The 12170-nt window shown below is 37.3% G+C and overlaps 1 protein-coding gene across 1 annotated transcript in view; it reads left to right on the forward strand.

Moving 5' to 3' along the window:
• The first annotated feature begins 6762 nt into the window (after nt 1-6762).
• The window catches only part of LOC104613476 (putative calcium-transporting ATPase 11, plasma membrane-type), a 41325-nt gene continuing 35917 nt past the window's right edge, over nt 6763-12170 (forward strand). Inside the window, exon 1 of the mRNA XM_088891973.1 lies at nt 6763-7199. The gene's annotated coding sequence lies outside the window, so the exon portion shown is untranslated. The remainder of the gene's footprint in view (nt 7200-12170) is intronic.

Below are 12170 nucleotides of genomic sequence, written 5' to 3' on the forward strand. Positions count from 1 at the left end.
AAAAGCCATGGCAGGGACTTTCCTAGGCAGAGTGTCTTTTCCAAGAAGGTATTTGCCTTTTAAGACTTTAACCCAAAGGGAGTTTGGTTCGGTTAGGAAGTGCCAGGCCAATTTGGATAGGAGTGCATTATTTCTCAGGATCAAGTTTCCTAGTCCTAATCCTCCTTTATCTTTTGGAGCACACAGTTTATTCCAGGCTGCCCACCTGAGACGCTTCTTGTCTCCTTTCTCATTCCACCAGAATTGTCTCATTGGCTTTTCCAAAGCATTGCTTGTTTTCTGAGGCAGTTTCAAAACACTCATGCAGTAGATGGGCGTTGAATAGAGAACAGACTGAATTAAGGTTTGTTTACCAGCATAGGAAAGAAAGTCTGCTTTCCATTTGCTTGGTCGATTTTTAAATCTATCCACTAGGAAGTCAAATGACTGACTCCTTTTGCTATTCCAAAGAATGGGCATGCTAAGGCATTTACAGGAAGGATCAAGAGAAGCCATTCACAATTGCCTTTTGAGAATTTTGGCTCCCTTACTAGGAGCATTTTTGCTGAAGTAGAATCTGGACTTTTGCCAATTTATGGTGAGACATGAAAGATCTTGAAATGGATTTAACAAGTCTTTAAAGTCCGCCACTTCCTCCCTAGTTTCCCTACCAAGAAGGAGGACATTATCCACAAGCATGAGATGACTTATAGGAGTAGTATCTTTCCCCACTTTAATCCCTAGCATTTTGCCTTCAAAATTTGCTCTTAGAATTAACCTAGAAGACCTTCCATGGCAATCACGAAGAGATAAGGTGATAAAGGATCACCTTGCCTAATTCCCCTAGTGGGTGTGAAGAATTCTTCCAAGGATCCACTAATGAGGATAGAGAATTGAACTGAGGAAACACAGCTTTTGATCATTTCGCACCAGTCTTCTGAGAAACCAAGAGATGAGAGAGCCCACCAAAGGTAGTCCCACTCTAGAGGATCACCTAATACCCTGTTGATGGGTGTATGCTGACCTACCATAGATAAAGTATCACTCTTCCACCCATTTAATCTCGAATGTATCATGTAGAAATGAAGAGAAGGTTTGATGGGTGACTCTACCACATATTACTTAGGATAAAAAAGGTCATCTACAAAGAATGAGAGATTTGTGGTCCCAATCTAGATAATTTGAAAGGAACTATTTTCTTACCCATCGAAACTTGGTCTAGAAGATTGGAAAATGTTTGAAGACAGAAAATGAGAGGTATGGAGATAGAGGGTCTCCCTACAAAATACCCTGCAATGGGTGAAAAGATGGTACGATTTCCCTATTAACAATAGCTTGTAATGATACTATTGTTGTGCATGACATAATGAGTTCATATCAATGTGCAGGAACCCTTATACTACACAAAGTTTTTCAAATGGAGTCCCATTTTAGTTTATCATAAGTCTTTTCTAAGTTGATTTTGAGACCAAGAAAGCCTATTCACCCACATTTCCTTCTAAATTAGTGTACTTCATGCATCAACACTATATTTGTCTTGTATACTCCACCCCGAAATAAAAGCCATTTGAGTAGGGGAAATGATCAAAGGAAGAAGCATTTTAGACCTATTTGCAATGACCTTGGTTAGACTTTGTAAATAGTGTTACATAAATTAATGGATAAGGATGGCAATGGGGCAGATTTGGGGATGATTTTGTAAATTTATTTATCTCATTTATTTTATAAATTTATTTATTTATCAAATTAATTATTATTTAACTATTTACAATTATTCCACTAAATAAAACAAAAATACAATGAAAAAAGTAATCTCTCCCTCTTTTACTCTATTGCCCAATGGTCGTGATTATTTACTTATTGTTCTATTTTATTAAATTAAATATATTATTATGCATAAATTTTTATTTATTTTAAATAGATCTTTTTTTTCAAAAATTTTTTAATTAAAAAGTTTACCTTTTGCAAATTTTATAATAATTTACCTTTGACAAACCACTTACCATCATCATATTTTGCCCCTACCTCTCTGCTAGTTTAATAAATACACCAAAAAACCTTTTAAATTTTCACGTCCCACTCGACTAGGAACTCTTGTTTTTATATAGTAGAGTAAGATGACTGTGTTTTGGCTGAGCCATTGTTATGATTAAACAAAGCTATCAGTTTTGATTATTCGATTCAATTTTAGTTCACAATATGATTCTATTCAAAGCTACTAATTTGTGAAGAAAAAAATTAATCAGATTATATTCAGACAATCGATTTATGAAAGTTTGTAAGGTAAGCTTGATGCATTCCGCACTTGAAGCTGCAAGTTGGCTTACCCTGCTAATTTACTGGCTAGGCAATCATTCAATTTCACCCCTGAACCATTTTTTTTTTGTAAAAAATTGTTGACTTGCTCAACAATCCACTGGTCCAAACAGTTGAACCGTTGAACCATTCGACCCAGACAACAATTTCTTTTGCTGTCTTTTTGTTTTGTAAATTGCAATGGATTGATCTGTTTAGACCAGATGGTTGAACCATTGTGGCCAAAGCAGATCCAGTTTCAAGTCGCTTTTTAAAACATTGCCCCGTTCCAAGTTAGTTTTTAAAACATTACCCCAAAGTAAATCCAAATATAGGGGTGTCTTCAGCCTCAAACATCAACTGCTAGCAGATTATTGAACCCTTTTGAAGTTCTTTTTAGCTACTTGTTGAAGACCCCTGATTATTGCAAACCACTCGGAATGAGTGCTTCCTTGAGCTTTGCATGTTCTTCCATCATCTCTATCAATTATGTATTATATGAAAAATTCCTGATCAATAACCCGAACTTTAGGAGTTATGCCAAGTCAGTCCTCAAACTTTAAAGCGTGTCTATGCAATACCCTAAATTTTCAGAATGTGTTTAATAGGTCCCTACCATTAACAGTCCATCAGTTCTTTGTATCACATGATGGCATGTGCCACTTAAAACTTTTAAAATATCAAAGTTACCCTTGAAAGAAGACATTGTTCATTATCTTCTACCTTGAGACTGAAGAGTTGCACCACCGCTACAATGGTGTCGAAAATTGACGATGGTGCCAAGAGCAGATTTGGATGAACCAACGACGGTGCCGGGAACTGGCCAAGTTCCGGCGATGGCTGAAACCGCCATTGCTACAACTTTCTATATATTCTTTATTGTTTTAGATTTTATGTAGCTGATGAAAGTTTCCTATATATTTTAAAATCCATCTTGGATGGTTTCTACAACCTTCCTATCTCATCTAGGACGCAAGGGGAAATGATGTCGATCTTAGCATTTACAAGGGACAGGTTCTGTTGATTGTTAATGTTACATCACAATGGTATAACCTAGTTTCTTCTTTGCTTATTTCAGAATTTACTTGTGTCTTGATTTGACTTCATTAACCATAGATTCATCGTCGATAACCGATAATCTATCATTCCACAAGCCAGATAATGAGATTGCTTTGAATCAAGGTGGAATGACAACATAATTTAAACAGGAGTTTTGTTTAAATTGGTTTATGTGAAAGTGGTATATAAAGAAAATTATATGAGACCTGATGGATAGTTTTGACATTTCCAAAATCAACTAGCAGACTATTAATGACAGGGACCTATTAGACACATCCTGAAAGTTTGGGGTACTGCATAAACACGTTTACACATTTTAAAGTTTGGAAAGTGACTTGACACAACCCCTAAAATTCAAGGTACTGATCAAGTTGATCTTGGGTGGGCTCAAATTGAGCTTTTGTCAAAATTTGAATGGACCCATTCTAAAGGCCCAAGTGCAAAACTGCAAATCAGTGTAAAATGCTAAACCAACCCGAATTTCACCTCTATCAACCAATTTCAGATTATATGAACCATCTTGGGTCAGATGAAGATAAAACATCAAGATCTTTTGGAGTGCTGTAAGTAAAGTTGTCATGGGCTACAGAGCTGTCTTATTTAGAGAGATCCCAAATGAAAGAATATGATTTATGAACTCCCATAGGGTTCATATGGCTGTCATTGTGTAATTTTATTCATCCCAAATTAATCGGAGCAGCACGATAAACTTATTATTCAAGAGCATCTGTTTCCTTGTTGTTAAGATGTTGAAGTTTGTCTAATTATCATTCTTCAACTATCTTATGAGTAGGTTCGTTATCCTCCCTATCTGATTAATTCCAATTTGCTCTGCAGAACAAATTACACGTGCAAATGGACACCCAAAAGCAGACACGATTCAAGTATTCCTTCTATTGCTTGCATAAGCCAAGAACTAGTCTTCTGCTATAAAAATCTAAATGCAATATTTGATAGACAAATGAGATTTCTATTTGGTGTTTGACTGAAGGGAAGTGGGGTCGTTGAACACACGAAATCTTTTATTTTTTCCCATCTTTAGGGCCCGTTTGGGAGGCTGAACTGAAGAATTGTGAAGATTCAACTAAGCTACTTACTTTAACGAGGCTGAAATGTTCAGCTAGCCGATAGCCCTAAAATTGACGAACAGAAGGCCCATTTTAGTTGGAATAACTGAACAAAGCTCATGGGCTGTTGGTGTGACGTCTATTTTAAATTGACGCAATGACTTGACTTTTATTCAGCCAAAAAAGGAACGAAAAAGTACAGACCGACCCAAATATGATGTTTGTGGGTAGAAAAAGAAATCGGGAGAATGACAATTCAGCCAGGTATGAATGTATAGGATGTGGTTTTTGACATTTTAAATATTTATAAATTTACGGTGGAATTCAGAAATCTGCGTTAAGGCCTGTTCGTACTTTTCCGAAAGAAACTTAGAAAATTTATCAGGCGGCTTCAAATATGATGGCAACGCCGGGAAATTATATTGAAAAGCAATTTTGAGGATCTCTCACGGCAGCTTCCAATATGATGTGCCCAACGGAACGGAACGCTGGGAAGTTCTTTTTGCAAGCTTTACAAGGCGGCAGCCGGCACAGTTGAATGGAAACCGTAAATTATGATCAGACACAGGATTTTCATCAAAATTTCTTACTAGTAGTAGTAGCAGGACTCTTTTATCCTATTACCCATCACATATTAATAAACAATCCGGTATTCTTCCACGCTCCATGGGCGGCTGCAAGTACTGTGAGGAGTGGTCTCCGGAGCAGATCGGGTATCTTAACAAACATGTGTTTTGGGGTCAATAAGTTCAAAACGTGTTGTTTTGCTTGCTTTTCTCAAAAAGCAACAACAGCATTTTAAATCTGCTACCCACAAATTGTTCCCATATCTCTACTCACACAATACCACCTCGGTTTATTGAAAACATTAACCACCAATTAGGGATTGGTCTGAAGTTCAAATTTGATCTAGTCTAAATCAAGCTTCATGTCAGTTTGAGCCTAATATATAAGTTCAATTTTGAGCCAAGCTCAAATAATATTTAGCTTGATCTGTGAAGCTGGCAAAGCCGAATCAAGCCTATTTTCCCTACTCAGCTAATTCCCCCCCTAGTCTCAATCTATTTGTGCTCACTGGTCATGATTATACACCGGAAGAGCATGATTTCTCAAATTCAAGTAGGCCTGGCTCATTGTTAATCTCAAGGCCACCTGAGCTCCAATATATTAGCTTTTGAATTGAGCTGAATTCAAGCTGTATTTCTACCTCAAGTCAAGTTCGAGTTCAAATTTGAGCCTTATGCTTTGCTAAGCCAAGTTAGAATGATCTAATATTCATCTTAGTTCATCTCGTATCTATCCAACCCTATAGTCGACAAATAAAATCATTTTCTCTTTTAGACTATGTAGTGGTTCAACTATTAGAGTTAAATGAGTCAATCCATAATGTTATAATTATAATTGAATAATAAAATTTTTAAATATAAATAGAATATAATAAAATTATAAAAAATCAAATACATCTTTAATATTATATATTCATCATATTAAACAAAATTTCTTTTTATTAATAATAAAAATGAAATACAAAATTTAAAGCTTCTCCCCGAAATGATTTTTTTTTTCTAAAATAATGCAAGATAATAGAGAAAGGAGGAGGAGGGTTATTTGTTTGGGAGTGCAATTTGCGAGATGGAATAAGGCTAAGGCTTGGATGATGATGACAAGAATTGAGGTAGGAGGAAGGTGGTGCAAATTGCATCAGTTTTTGAGATGCAAAGTTTACATTGTTAGTGAATACAGATCAATGAGATGAGAAGTACAAATCTTGTAATAGGTAGGAGTACAAATCATAGTTAAGAATAAATAGGTGCAAAACTGGATTGGGTCCAAAAGTTATATCGGGTTCAAATTTACCCTGCAACCAAACTCAACTTTAATCACAAATCCTCATGTAAAGAGAAGATTGACATTCAATTAGGGATGCCAGCGGATTGGATCAGATTTGAATCAGGCTATTATCCAAATCTGATCAAATCTCATCTCATAAATATTTATTTGAATTCGTATCTGATCAAATCCAATTTAATTTTTTTAATAATAAAAAAAATGTAACAATTTAAATAAAAAAATATAATTATTTTTTCAACTATTTTCATCCTTTTTTAATTTATAAATATAGTAAAGATAGCGAAAGCAAGATCATAAACTTGATGGGCAATAAGGAAATATGATTAGCCAAAACATAACAGCTAATAGTCATCATGCTGCAAAACCACTAATGATGCCCGGGGCCATGGAACTAATGATAATGTCCCACAGGAGTCCTTATATTAGTATATATTAAGTAAAATATTGCATTAATGAATTTATAAGAATACTTGATTTTTTAAGATTATGTTCAACATTATCATTCCTCACAGACCTCACAGCAACGGGAGCCAATACAAATTCTTTCTTTCTCACACGCGGAGGAGCGCTCTCCGGGAAGAGAAGATCCTAATTCTGTGGGACCGAGCATTATCATTTCGATAGATTAGAGTCCCATAACTCCCCGTTTGCCGGTTTTTACGTCAGTTTCATATTGAAAATCGTCTTCTGGGGATTTTCCGGTTGTGGTGTCCGAGTACATGCACAGGAACCTCGGTAGTGAATCCATTGTCAAGGTCATGATTTCAGACGGTCATCTCACTCAGTTGAGCTCACCGGCCGGAAGTCGTGATTTTGGTTCTTCTTCTGTAAATCCGTCACGATATTGCTGCCTGATCATATTCCAAGTTTAGGTAGACGATTCAAACAGCAGATTTTCTGGGGCTTTTGATCCACTCTCTGTTGATTATTGATAAAAAAATTTTCAAGGTACACTTCTTTTTCTTTGTATTTTATCTGTTGGTGATCAGATATTAGACTAAAAAACATTAGTTCATTTGGAGAAAAGAGATAGAGTAGGCAAGGTCGTCTGAAATCGACGTACGGTTAGCTTTTTTTTTTTTTTTTTTTCTTTTTTCTCCAAGAGCTGCGCAACAGGGGATTTGATCTCAAGTCTCCCCTACAATCAAGTGACCTTACTAATCAGCCATTTGGCACCTTGCAATTTTGATGTTTGTGTTTGTTAATGGGTATCTATTAACTGTTTAGGTAGTGGTTGGCCTTGCTTCTTCCAATTTTGATGTTTGTGTTTGTAATAGAAATGTTTGTTACTAAGGTATTTGTAAAATTGAATTCGTGTATGCTAAATTTGCTTCGCCTGTATTTGTAAAATTGATAAATGATTCTCAATTTATTTGCAAATTTGATAAATGATTCTCAATTTATTTGCAAAATTGATAAATGATTCTCAATTTAGAAAGAAAATAGAGATTAATGATTCTCATATTTTTAATAACATAATAAATTACTATTATATATATTTGTAATTTTGTCATAAAAATATTTAATAAGGTTGATTGGCCATTCAAGTGTACTTTGGTCAGGTAAAATACTGAAATATTTATGCAGACAACTTCTATTAATGATCAATAACGGTTTCTTTTGAAGGCTACACAACGGGTAGACCTATTCATGGGCCGGGTGGCCCGACGGGCCGACCCGGCCCAGCCCAGCCCCCGGACGGGCTTGAACATGTTTATAGGCCCGTGGGCTTAAACTTGGGCCAAAAAGCCCGGCCCACAATAAATTCGAGCCGGGCTTGGGTTTTTTCAAAATAGCCCGGCCCAACCCGACCTAAAATTAGACTTAAAATGGGTTATGTGATTATGTCCATTTGAATAAATTTTTTGATTTAAGAAAGTAAAACTGTGTTTTAAAACGTAAAAGAAAAGGAAAAAAACCATCTTGTAGGCCCATTGTTCATTTAAATAGGAAAAAAGAAAAACCATCTGAATTTTTAATTCTAATTTGAATAGGGAAAATTGTAATTTCTTTATTAGGTCGGGCTTCGGGCTTTTTATCAGGGCCGGGCTCAGGCCCAAGTTATAGGCCCGTTGGTCGGGCCGGGCTCGGGCTCAGGCCTAGCGTATTTCCATTAATGATGAGTAAAAGCCCGGCCTGAGCCCGGCCCGGCCTGGCCCATGAACAGGTCTAACAACGAGGTAACATTTTTTTTTGATCAATAAAAAGAAATTTCATTAATGTAGAGAAATTACAGGGGTTACAGTTTCTGAGTAGCCTCGGCTACCCCACTACAGTGCATCCACTAATAAATTTACTTTTCACTTTTACAATTGGGCCCAGAAACATTGATCCATGTTCATCCCTTGTTTAGCTAGCTGGTCTGCAATTCCATTTGCTGCTCTATGGGTCCACTGAATTGAAAGCTGCATATCCTTGGATAGACTTTTAATCTTCTTGATGTCATTTCTGAATATCCAGGGTGTGCTATCATGCTGTTTTAGCCAACTAATAATAACTTTGGAATCCCCCTCCACAACCAACCTTTCCACCCCCATCTCCTTAGCTTTTTGTATCCCATATACCATTGCCTTCAGTTCAACTGTAATGGAATTACCCATTCCAATGGGACCCAAATACATCCCCAACACATTTCCTCTTTCATTTCTTATAACCCCTCCGATTCCAAATATTTCTGGGTTTCCAAAACTACTGCCATCAAAATTCAATTTGACAAATCCTGGTTCAGGGGGCACCCACTCCTTCAGGATCTTCTTTTTTGCCGAGGAAGAAGAAGCAATTAGCCTCCAATTTCTAATCATATCATCCACTATAAAATTTGAAAATAGGTTCAGTGTTTTCACCCATGAGATCACCTTCATCATAATACTTTCTATCATTTATGCCTTGCATCTTTCCTTATCTTCAAATAATCTCTGATTTCTTTCCTCCCATAGTACCCATAGTATTGCTGCCTTGTGCATCTCCACATCATTCTCCCTCTTTGCTTTGGCCATCTAAAAGTAGATGGTGCAAACAATCTTTCCAAGCTCATCGGGGTGTCCCACCTGCATCCAAATAGGTAGAAAAACCAATCCCAAATGTTGCTAGCAAGAGGACAAGAAACAAGAATATGAAAAGCATTGTCACCATTTGACTTACATAAATAGCACCAATTTGGTGAAAGGCACCAACCAGGTCTTTTCCTCTGCAACAGGTCACTAGTGTTAATTGCACTATGATATACGTCCCAACAAAAAACACCCACCTTGTGAGGGATGGGTCGACACCAAACTTCTTGTAAAGGGAAGGGTTCCTTAGGTTGGGTAGGAGAAGACAAAGACTTGAAAAAATAGGCACAATTGAAAGCACGTGATGGATGGGGAGACCAAAGTCTAGAGTCTTGTTTAGAGGTGTCAAGCCACACCCCATCAACCACCTAAAGTAGAGAAGACAAAGACTCCAGTTCTGAATCCCTGACATTTCTGCGAAGTCCCAGGTTCCAAGTCGGACCAGACAAGGGTGGGGAGGGGGCAAGAAATTCAGCAATGGGTCTACCTTTGAGGGATGAAAGAGCAAAAATGGAGGGAAAGAGGGTTTTTAAGGAAGATTCCTCCACCCAAATATCTTTCCAAAATTTGATTTTATTACCTGAATTAAGATAAAATCTGATATGACTAAGAAAGGAGGGGAGAAGTCTGTGAATTGCCTTCCATGGTGACAAGCTTGATGCTTTGCTGGAAATTCCAGCATCCCATCCATTCTCTAAGAGCCCATGTATACTGGTTACCACTTTGTGCCAAAGTCTATTTGTCTCACCTGGGAATCTCCATAACCACTTGCCCAAGATAGCTTCATTCCTCTCCTTAAGTCTTCCAATGCCCAACCCTCCCAACTCCTTCCTTCTAGTCACTACTTCCCATCTAACTAGATGATCTCTCTTCTTCTCATCAGGTTCCCATAGGAAATCCCTCATTATCTTCTCTAATTTCTTCCCAATAGCTTGAGGCATACTAAACATCGAAAGATAGTAAACTGGGAGATTTGCTAAGATGGCTCTGATAAGAGTAATCCTTCCCCCCAATGAGACATAATTTCTCTTCCATGTTGTCAGCTTCTTTTCAAACCTCTCTATTACTGGTTCCCAGAAACCTAAGCTTTTTGGGTTTGCACCTAGAGGGAGTCCTAGATACTTCAAAGGCCACTCACTTCACATACAACCTAATTCCCTTGCCCAAATATTGATCTCTTCTTGGTTTAGGTTAATTCTAGCTATTACACTCTTGTTGAGGTTCACTTGCAGGTTTGTCACTTTTTCAAAAAGATTAACCACCAACCTAAGGTTCCTTGCTACCAACTCATCTCCATTTTCACAAAAAATGATGATGTCATCCGCAAATTGAAGATGAGTAACTGCAACACTCTCCCTTTCTACTCTCTAACCCTTTAGCAATCATGTTACATCCGCCTTCAAAATCAATTTGCTAAACACTTCTACTAGAATCATGAAGAGAAAGGGGGAGAGGGGATCTCCTTGTCTAACTCCTCTCTTGGCATTAAAGAAATCATTTACTATTCCATTGACTAGTATTGAGAAGTGACAGGACTGTAGGTAATCTTTAATCCATCTACACCGTCTTGCCCCAAATCCACAATTCCTAAGAGCCTTCAATAGAAAATCCCAATCCACAAAGTTATAGGCTTTCTCTAAATCTAATTTGTACACAATGCCTTTCTTTCCAGACTTCTTGAAATCCTCCACACATTCATTAGCTATTAGGATTTGATCGGTGATTTGCCTTTCTTGGATGAAGGCCCCTTGAGACTGAGAGATAATTGTTGGGATGACCTTTTTTAGCCTCAGGGAAAGGACCTTGGCAAGGATCTTATATTGGCTTGTTATCAAACTGACCGGCTTAAAATCCTTGGGATGGCAAGCACTAGATTTCTTTGGGATCAATGCTATGAAGGTAACAATAACACCCCGACTTACTACCCCTCTATGATAGAATTCCTTAAAGACTTTCATCACATCCTCTTTCAACTACTCCCAACAATCTTGATAGAAGGCCATCGTGAATCCATCAGGCCTAGGCGCCTTAGATCGATCCATTGCGAAAATTGCTTTTTTCACTTCATACTCAAATTCTTTCTCTAGATTTCTGCTCATCACCTCTTCTAGAATTGGCCATTCCAATCCTTCCATCCCCCATCTTCCTAATGCAGGCCTTTTGAAAATTGATTTAAAATGATCCACCAAAGCCTTAGCAATCTCGTCTTGATTTGTTAAAGTTCCATTTTCCATTTCTAACACCGAGATCTGATTCTTTTTTTTTCTCCCATTTGCCATCATGTGGAAGAATTTGGTGTTCCCATCACCTTCTTTAATCCATCTCACCCGTGATTTTTGCTTCCAATATATTTTCTCTCTTCCTCAATTCTATTTATCAGTTTTGCCTTTCTTTCTTCTAATCTCCCAAATTTATTCAATTTCCACTCCTTTATTTTTTCTTTCAAATTCTTGAGTTTCCCGTGGAATCTAATACCTTCCCAAACAGCTTGGGTGTTGTCTTCCTTCCACTACTCCTTTAATTTTTGCATAAACTCTGAGATTGTAAGCCACATGTTCTCGATTCTAAGGCTTCGGTCCCTCTCCCCCCACTCTTTGTTGAATACAAATTAGCCAATGATCCGAAGTGATTCTAGGTAATATTCTACTTACCATATTATTCCAAAGTTCCTCCCACTCCATAGACACAAGGAATTTATCCAATTTTGAACATAGAGGATTTTCTTGACAATTAGTCCATGTGAATCTTTGTTGACCACTTTCAATCTCCTTTAGCTCAAAGTTTCTATAAATCTATTGAATCTCCTCATGTTGGTGGATACCCTCTGTCTCAGCTTATTAGATTCATCAAGATGTCTGATTACATTAAA

This window comes from Nelumbo nucifera, chromosome 7 (genome assembly GCF_055504915.1).
Source record: "Nelumbo nucifera cultivar China Antique chromosome 7, China Antique-T2T, whole genome shotgun sequence".
In the NCBI taxonomy this organism is placed as follows: domain Eukaryota; kingdom Viridiplantae; phylum Streptophyta; class Magnoliopsida; order Proteales; family Nelumbonaceae; genus Nelumbo; species Nelumbo nucifera.